Below are 8,390 nucleotides of genomic sequence, written 5' to 3' on the forward strand. Positions count from 1 at the left end.
TGAACTCGTGTAGAATTGTTTTTTAGAAACTCGAGAATGGATGAAGGAAAAAATTCTGAATACGGAGGATTCCCAAAACTGTCGAAAAAACACCCGACCCCATTTCGATCGATATACATAGCTAGCCAATGGCGTCCCGGTTCGTCCGATCGATCCGTATTACAGATTAATAGAGTCGGGAGATCTGTCAGCGGTTCTTTTGGAAAATGATCGCTAGCGAGTACTCCTAAAAAATTTACATTACATGCGATGTTATCCATAATTTCCGTTAACTCCACAGTGTTCATTTCAGTAGTGTTCTGCCAGCACCTGTCTCCGATTTGATATTTCAAGTAGAGAATCGTAGATGGCATAGATCAAAATGTTTACTGTGTTTTGTAGAGGTTCTCTAAAACGGGCTTCTAACCTAATATTTCCTGATCTAATCAGCGAAACATGCTGTGAACACTCTTCATCCGGAGTAAGGTTATAGGCAAACAGTGTGTAGCCGTTGAGAAAATCCTCCCTGTCTATAGCGAGAGACTGGTTCTTCAGATGTCTCCCCGTGGCGGTAACCAGCTGATAATATTCTCTTACAGCATTTCCTAGATTAAATTGTGGCTGAAAAGGACGATTTGGGATATGACCCCCGTCTGAGGTAAGATTTAAATATTCAATATTAAAATGTTTGAACGAAAACGGGTTTTTCTCGTATGATCCCGTGAATGCATCGTTATCTGTCAGTCCAATAATGATGGATTTTGGTAAAGTCCCGAGGAAGAGATTTTCGTGGTTTGAGACGCGCGCCCCTGCCGGCACGGAGTAGGATTTCACGCAGACCTTGTCATACGGGTATTTTGAAGTGGTTGTGAGCAAGGCCTGAGCATGCGCCAAGCGGAGGGAGGGCGAAACTGACACCCTTTTGATAAAAAGTGATGCGGAGATTATTTTTAGTTTATAATCGATCGCGTCCCCTCGCATAAGACAGAACGCATCTTTTGCTCTAGTTAAACGAATACGAATATCAACCCCGTTCAAAAGTAATTTTGGCTGAAAGAATATATCGCTGTGTATCGGGGCCAGTAACTCAAGAACATTGCCTCCGTCCGTAAAGGCAGCTCTCTTTGTCAATCCTGCATTCGCACCAGCAGGATCTGTAGCATCCATGTGCCCAGCTGTGTCCTTGTAAAACAAAGCTGCTGAAAAGTTGTTTTCTAGGGTATCTTTTCCATAATTGATAAGCATCTCCAAAATGGATCTGTACGGATACGTGTTGGACGACTGTGATACCAACCGATCTCCTAACGACACATCCACCTGCGAGAAAATACACGCTCCAGGATAGTTAACAAGGCCCACTGGAGCTCCCTGCGGGGGATCAGACCCATCTGGCAGGGTTATTTTAACGCGAGTATATAATAATGTGTTATTCAGATCAGTGTAATCTTCACCAGTCCCTGCAATGAAAAACTCAATCGGAGAAGCATCATTAATCGCTGACATTGGGGGGATTTCCACATAAGTGTTTTTCTCAATAGCTGTCTGAGTTAAGGGAAGTGTAAAAATATCCAGTTCGGATTTAATACATTCGTCTGACAATGCATGGATCAACGACATGATTAGAAGATAGTCTTGCTTCGTCTTTTCAAACTTGTAGATTTTTTGAGACGTTTCGTCTGGCTTCTTCGTCTGCTTTTTGCAACTGGACGTTTCTTAGTGACGCGTCTAGTCTTCTTTATACCGTGACCACGCCCCCTCCTCATACGGGTCCCAGGTGGCTTTAACCCTCTGCGCATGACCATAAGACCGTGACCGCTCTGTCCCTCGGCGTTATCATTATTATTAAATGACTTTGACAAGGCACTGGTGACTACATCACTTACTATATTTTTTGCCGCAGCTTTTATGTGTGGCTTTGCTATACTGAAACCCCTTCTTAGAAACGGGATTGCCATACGATATAATCCACGAAAGAGACCTCCGATCCCTGACGCAAAACCGGAACCGTACATGACTCCACTTCCGGCATAACCCGGCTTTCCGTGTCCAGTCTGGGCCTGATAATATGATATGTAGCGGTGGGGGTCTTCTTGGTAGGGATGGAGATAAGCCATTTTTAAAACAAATGTTTTCTCACTGGTCTAAAGTGCAGCTTCGTCACAACTTTGCCGTAGGTGAATCGTACGTCTTTATTCTGATCGTCTTTAATCTCGATGCCGATATCTGATATGATGTTTTTATTAAGACGAACGTAATGAGGCTTGTTGTATCTGACACTGACTGCTTTGTTAGTGGTCGGTTCAATATGTATCGTCTCTAATAATGGAACATACGCGTCACCGACTGCTTGATATTCTATTATATCTATGTATACAAATAGAGTGTAAAATCCTCCGCTTATATCAGCCTGATGTGGTGCGTATGTGCGCTGTTCTTCGTGTTCATCAGAACTGTTTAGATTTTCAATAGGAACGCCGGGTTTTAATCCTAGAATAATGGCTAGCTTTCCGTAAAACGTTAGCGATGCTCTCTGATTTGATTTCAGAGATATCTTATTGTTTATATTATCGTACCTGAGTTGCACTCGTGGTGGAAGAGCTGCGTTTATTTCCTTGAGTAATACTAAAATATCCTCAAAATAACCGTATTTTATTTTTAGGTCTTTCCGAAAAGTTTCAATACTATCCCCGCGCACTTTGCTACGTTCATCCACGTTTAAACATGTTGTACATTCAATAATAAAAGTAGCGTCTTCCTCGTTGAAAGTATACCAAGTTTTTGGATAGTGGAACTCAACCAACGCCACTTCCCATAATCCTTTTAAATGTATTGCTCTTGCCAGTCTAGTTCTGTAATTACCTATCTGATTTTCGGGGTAAACATGACCTGATGCATTACACGGCAGCGTGACGTAGAACCCCTCCTCCTCAGACATTTTTTTTAAAAATGAGAACGTGAGCGACTCTCCTAATGTTTTAAAGGAGTGTGAAGATCAATCACCTGTTTTTCAGGAATCCAGCTATTGAATTTTGATGGCCATCCAAACCATTTCACCAAAACGTACGTGGCTTTTCCGCGTCTCTTTTTATCGAGAATTTTTTCGACCTTAAACGATTTATCATCGCTCACAATGATTTTTTGGAGTTCTTTTTCGTAAAAAAAACCCTGTATTATTTCTCCATCATAGTCTTGTAATTTATACACCGGTACATCCCTTGGTATACAAGATGCTATTGTAAAATATTCTTCGGTATAGTTCTGCTCATAGCCTTTGGCAAATATATTTCGGACTTTAGATATTCTGACCACATCCCCCACTGAGAATTTAAAGACGGGTGTCTTTTTAACCATTTTCCCGTATAAATTGTTGAATACCACAGATTCGTTTTCTTTATTTACGTCCAGCGGTCGCATTTTTATGGATTTGTGATAACTGGAGTTATACCCATCTGTCAAATCTTGCAATATATCACAGTAGCGTTTGGAATTTATAGCTGTAAGATACCTCCACATTCGCCCTTTTAAAGTTTTATTAAACCTTTCGACTACACTCGCTTTTAATTCAGAAGCTGTTGCAAAATGTGTTATATTATATTTTTTCATCATCTGCTGAAAAGGCCTGTTGAAAAACTCTGCACCCTTATCTGTCTGTAGTTTGATGGGTACACGTCCCTCTTTCAAAACGGACAAAAAAGCTTTAGTTACTTCGGACGATGATTTATTTTGGAGCACCCTTGTCCACGCGTATTTTGAGAAAATATCAATAATAGTTAAAATATATTTAATATTGTCGTTCTCTTTTGAGTATGCTGTCATATCGACTAAATCAGCCTGGAACTGTTGGTCTTTCCCATACACCACTACGCGGTTCCGTTTATAATGTATTGGTGCGGTTCGATGGAGTGTGTATGTGTCCTGACTAGCGAGCCAATCACTCACGTCTTTATCAGATAATCTTACACCGTGTTGTTCTAATACAGCTTGTTTTAATCTATCTTTACCCCCTAAAGCTCCAGAGCTCGCTGGGTCGTAATATATTTTTTTCATTAGTTCTGCCATGTCAACGCTATGAGATTTCAGTCATAATGATTCGAATTACAAATTTGTTCAGTATTTATTTATTTTATTATTTCACAATATAAAAGTCACAAACATTTTTTTATTTCACAATATAAAAGTCACAAACATTTTTTATTTCACAATATAAAAGTCACAAACATTTTTTATTTCACAATATAAAAGTCACAAACATTTCCAAACAACGAAAATTATTTTATTAGAAAGTTACAAACATTTTTTTTATTTCACAATATAAAAGTCAAACTTTTTTTTTTATTATTTTACAATATAACGTTACAAAAAAAAAACATTTGAAAACAACGAAAATGATTTTATTATATCACACAAACAAAAAATAAAATTTCACAGACATTTCAAAATTCTTCTCCATAATGTATTCGACTATAAAATCAATAATATTACATACATCAGGGTTTTCGTTACTTAACAAACTGCAGACATCTGTTACATACGTACAAATACACAATATATTTCCTATTCTAAAAAGAGAGTTCTGATCTTTAGACATTAGATCGATAATGTTTTTGATGACAGCAGATGGTATGTTGTCGGAAGTGACAGAAATGTTTATCATATGATCCCATTCGTCCGATAATCCTCTCACGACATTCATTAAATCCATCACCCGTTTTTCATCCGAAGTTATGACGGTATTTGTATTCCAATTATTCCGGATAATCTTGTGGAGTAGGCTAGATATTCCACATTTAACACGTGATTTAAAGAAATATTTTGTAATCCATGAGGTAGAGCAGAAGTTTCCCATTTTCAAACCTGTGTGATTTCCGGATCTTCAGATACAGCAAGTTTCCATTTATCCACAGCCGTGTAAATGATTTCCTCGCATGATTCGTCGATTAATTTCTCACGGATTAAAGATAATTGTTCCACTATGTACATTTCATCTTTGAGGCCGTATAAAATTACCTCAACAGCTCCCTCAATCCTCTGGAGATGAGGTTTGCCTCCGTACTGACTCAAGGCCTGAGCCAATATGTTTTTTAATTCCGGGGTGTGAAGTTTCAGACTGATTTCTTCAAAACATCCGTAAAAATAATATGCACAAGGTTCAAACAAGCAACTGTGTCTTGTCTGCGAAGGATGATCCACTGTGCAGCCGAGACAGTCTTTCTTCATTTGTTTGTCAATCAAAATTTCCAAAATGAGAGCTAAAATAGCTTTGATAATCCGGTGACCTGTATCCCCGAGACATCCGTCCGTCTCATCGACAGTTGTGTCTGGGGTCTCGCTCGCGGGAGAGGGTGTTGAAACTCCGTAGTTTCTGAGGAAAGCCAAATTGTGGTATCCGAGATCTGTACAAAATTTATTTATCCAATCGATGCTTTTGTGAGGTAATCCATCTGTACCATCCGGTAATCCATCAGTAGTTCCAATTAGTTGTGAAGAAGAGTCACTTCCTTGAGACATGATGCGTGAATGAGGTAAGCTTTCAAGAGACACCCCTTTTAAAGTTTGTAGATTGTGGGTGGAGTTATGCGGGAGCCCTTCCTACACGGTACATCCCACTCTGGGTGAAAGAGCTTCACTTTGATGTTTGTGTAACGCTCGTATGCATGGGTCCAGTGGAAAAGCTGATCTACCTTGGAAAAAATCTTAGCCATCACAGGTAGATCTTTCCATTGGAACATGAATTTGAGATCATATAATTTCAAATGATCTTTTTCACATATAGGCCATTGAAATTCCGGATTTGCACCACAGTCGCTACAGAGAATAAAAACATAATCGTTCGGGTGCTTGTTAATCTGATCCCCTAAAATTCGGTATCTCGTACCCATAATTAAACCATTCCATTCACCGATAAAAAGAGGCGTGTCCGTACCTTCTTGTAAATCCGGCCACACTTTTGAATAGAATAAAACCCAATCTCTTTCAGTGAATTTTAACGAAGGTTCATCCGTGGAGTTTCTGGTAAATCTTTCGTTGTTATCCACGTTAAAAAATCTGACTTCTCTGTTGATTTTGTCATAATGATATGTACACGCACGTCCATCTGACAAGTGAAAACTATATATCACAGAATCTTCATGCTCGTGAAGAAATTGCGTTAAGCATGGCCCGTGCGTTCCTCGTTTTTTTCGTGGAGCTAAAGTCAAATCTTCCATAGCTTCAGCAATGTTTCTCTCTGGAGTTTTCGGAGGGCCAGCCGTTGCCATTGTAGATTATCTTGTAAAATCACAGGTAGTATTTCACTGTAAGTTTGCGCTCCTTTTTAAACATCTCATGTGACTGTGACGTTGTGAGGAGGGAGGGAGGGAGGGAGGGAGGGAGGGGTGGGGGATTCCCACGTGACGTCATTTTTTACACACCCTTAAATCAAAATTGACCTCTCAGCTTTGAGAGGGGTGTGTTAGGGGGTGTGGTCTCTTCGAGCCGTTGCATCGGTTTTCTTTGGTCATTTAAGTTCGGTCACCAAGATGACCGGATGTGTTTTCAATTTGGGAGCTTGAAGGGAGTGTGGGAGATTCCCACGATGACATCTGTTGTGGGTGGGATAGGGGCGGAGTTTGGGTCTGTCTCTCTGGAAGGGTCAGAGAGCTTCATTTCTGACTGGCCTCCGGAGTGAGAGGACGCTGTCCACTCTGCTCCACTACAACAAAACACTTTTGTATCTTTTAAACTCTGACTCCTTTAACGATTGGTATGTAAAAACGTAGCACTTTTTAACAGTGTTTGTGTTTTATGTAAAAAGTTTTACAAAATACTGTGTGAAAGTTAAATGCTTACAAGTCAACATTTTAAAAATTATCTTTTTGTCAATGTTGTTTTAATGTTTTAACATCTCATTTTTTAATAACTATTTTAGAGAAAAAAATGCAATTTCAACTCATTTCATTAATGTTTTAATGTTTTTTAACCTTAAAAGTTTAACGTTTAAAGTGATGAATGTACATCTGTCTTCTTTAATAAAAAACACTGATCTCACACTCTTGACTATGTTTTTATTTCTTAAAAAAGTTTTAAATATACACTGTTTAGAACTACTGAGCGTGGGAAATTTCTCACGCTTCAGATGTTCAACCCATAAGGAGGTGTGGCGTAAGTCCGATTTTCCCACGGTGTGTACGTACAGCCCATAAGTGGGAGGAGCTAGCGTGGGAAATTCCCACGGTCAAAGGGGGCGGGGCTTAGAGGGTCATAAAGCAATTAACCTGTCAAAAGTTTGATTGAAAGGACCCTCCATTCTCTCTGTCAAATGTCCATGTTGCACAGTCTCCAGATCCAAACACTCGAAGTGATTGTTTGCAATGTGAGTTGAGATCCATTTTCTCAAATGTTTCTAGAACACAAACACATCCCACTACATTTTACCCTCTAGAATGTGACAGTTTGAAATATATATTTATATATATATATATATATATATATATATATATATACACACACACACACACGCAGAACAACAGGAATTGTAATGTATTATTTAAACTTAATTTTTAATTATTTTACTTTATTTTAATGTTTGTCTATTTTAATCAGATTTCTGTCAGCTGCACCTGGATCCAAACACTGCGAAAAAACACCTTGTCCTGTCAGATGGAAATAAAAATATATTAAGCACAAATGTAGTTCAGCAATATCCTGATCACCCAGAGCGATTTGATAGGTTTCCTAATGTCTTGTGTCGAGAGGGTTTGTGCGGTCGCTGTTACTGGGAGGTCGAGTGCAGTGGGAACGACTGCGCTATAGCAGTTTGTTACAAAGGAATCGATCGTAAAAGCAGTGATGACAGTAGACTTGGCTGCAACAAAGAATCTTGTTCTATTTCAGAGTCTATTTCATTCATGATAAAGCACAGGTCTCAATCCCTGCTGTCTGCTCCTCTAGAATAGGAGTGTATCTGGATCACAGAGCAGGAACTCTGTCCTTCTACAGCGTCTCTGACACAATGACTCTCCTTCACAGAGTCCAGACCACTTTCACTGAACGCTTATACCCTGCGTTTGGGGTTGGTACAGGTTCATCTATCAGGATCATAGAGCAGAAGAGAGTTCAGACAGATAAGAAATAAATATAATTGATCGAGTTTCAGATTCAATTGCTAAACTCCTGAAATGTGCATGTATTTAAATTAAAATATAATTCACGAGTTCACCCTTACATCAATTAAACAGAGTAAAGATTATGCGTATTTGGCGTGCTGTGTGAGGGAACGGCTCCGAGCTCGGAAATTTTGCCCGAACCCAGAGTACTCCCCCGTTGTTGTAAGAGTATTTAGGACTATAGAAGTGAGGAGATGGGGTGGTGGAGGGATGCTGTTAAACTGTCAATGAACAGAGGTAAGTTTGCAGTATATATACACACCTCTT

General features: G+C 39.3%; 1 pseudogene across 1 annotated transcript; it reads left to right on the top strand.

Annotated features, from left to right (window-relative positions):
* The first annotated feature begins 1,231 nt into the window (after positions 1–1,231).
* LOC308693712 (stonustoxin subunit beta-like) lies at positions 1,232–8,092 on the top strand (annotated as a pseudogene). Its single transcript has 2 exons — positions 1,232–1,298; positions 7,561–8,092. The product of its transcript is annotated as a stonustoxin subunit beta-like (transcript).
* Positions 8,093–8,390: the final 298 nt, after the last annotated feature.

Source organism: Scardinius erythrophthalmus (genome assembly GCF_964197995.2).
Source record: "Scardinius erythrophthalmus genome assembly, chromosome: 7".
Lineage (NCBI taxonomy): Eukaryota > Metazoa > Chordata > Actinopteri > Cypriniformes > Leuciscidae > Scardinius > Scardinius erythrophthalmus.